Below are 1,418 nucleotides of genomic sequence, written 5' to 3'. Positions count from 1 at the left end.
AAACTCTCTAGAAGTTGTAGCAGAATTTTTTTAACAAGGTAAGTTACCCATGGCCCAAATCCTGTCATTCATTCTCTGTCCTCCTCTTTGTACAGGTTAAGATTTCACAGAACTCTTTCTTGATCAGCAGAAATTAATAGGGAATAAGATCTTTGGGATTGAGCCCCCATGGCAAATTTTTCCTTTGGTGGGGTTACACAGTTTGTGTAAATCAGGACAGATTGAAGGATAAATCCTGCCCTTGGATGTGTTTGACTCCCATTAACGATAATGGAACTCGGCACAAACATCCAAGGGCACAATTTGGCCTTCGTCCTTGCTGTCTCAGGTATCTTGTAAAATAAGCTATTTCATTTGTGCGTACTGGTTAGTTCACTGACCTTATAACACACGTGCCCTAATGTTTGGAGCTAAGAAGCAAAGGTAGGCAAGTATATCAAATGAGAGTTGGCAGTACCTCACATTCTGTCCTGAATAAAAGGCCACTCAAGCACAGTATCTGTTCTTATCAGTGTAATACCTGATATGTTCTCTTTCGGAGAACTTTGTATTAAATGGATTTTTGGAACAAGGAGCTGGAATAGGAGCTTGCTTCACCCACTCCATGCATCAACCTGGTATTGCAGTGCTTCCAGGTATAAAAGCCACAGGAGCAAACCGGGAACTAATGGTGACTCAGAATCACAATTCCTCCTGAACTGACTCAGAGTCACAGTTTATCCCCTGCTGTCCTGCCTCCTACACTATGGCTGGAGTCAAAATCTCAGTAAGGCAGAGCAGAGTAAGAGGGAGGCATTATTCCCACACGCAGCTGAGTACGGGCTGTGACCGTCTAACTCTAAGTATTCATTATTGGTTAATTCATTATTGGTATTCATTATTATTAAATTCTGAGTCATGCTGAGGGCCTGGATTTCCCATTAACTTTATTGAGGTTTGCAGGGGCTCGTTTTCAGGATTTAGCCCATTTAGTAGTTACACAACTAGAGTGGTATGTGCAAATGAATCAATCACTCTGCAGAACTGCAATCTATAAATATCACCAGGCATGTTTTCATTCACCATTACCTGTAAATTATGAATGTGAGAGACTGATAAAGGGAGCAATATTCTAATAATTTCTTCTGATTTAGTCACAGAAGATAATACTTTCCTGATGCCACAGGAGCATTTTACAGGTCAAGCATTTCCCTTGAGCTAGTTTTCTATCACACTATCCACTCACATTTATCCTCTTCTCGTTTGCTGATTTGTGACATTTACTTTAACCTGGGACCATCAACTTGTGATGCTAAAACTTTCCACGCACTGAAAACTTCCAGATGCAGATTTCACGGAGGGGTGTTTTTGTCAGTGTGAAGTCAACCAAAATGAAGTGCAAAAGGTCTTTGAAGTACAGAAGCCTGGCTTGGTACAAG

General features: G+C 41.0%; 1 pseudogene; it reads left to right on the top strand.

Moving 5' to 3' along the window:
• Positions 1–474: 474 nt before the first annotated feature.
• Positions 475–652, top strand: LOC112115987 (annotated as a pseudogene).
• The last annotated feature ends 766 nt before the right edge of the window (positions 653–1,418 follow it).

Source organism: Terrapene carolina, unplaced genomic scaffold (genome assembly GCF_002925995.2).
Source record: "Terrapene carolina triunguis isolate 2854851 unplaced genomic scaffold, T_m_triunguis-2.0 Scaffold210, whole genome shotgun sequence".
Lineage (NCBI taxonomy): Eukaryota > Metazoa > Chordata > Testudines > Emydidae > Terrapene > Terrapene triunguis.
This window is presented reverse-complemented; position numbering and strand designations above follow the sequence as displayed.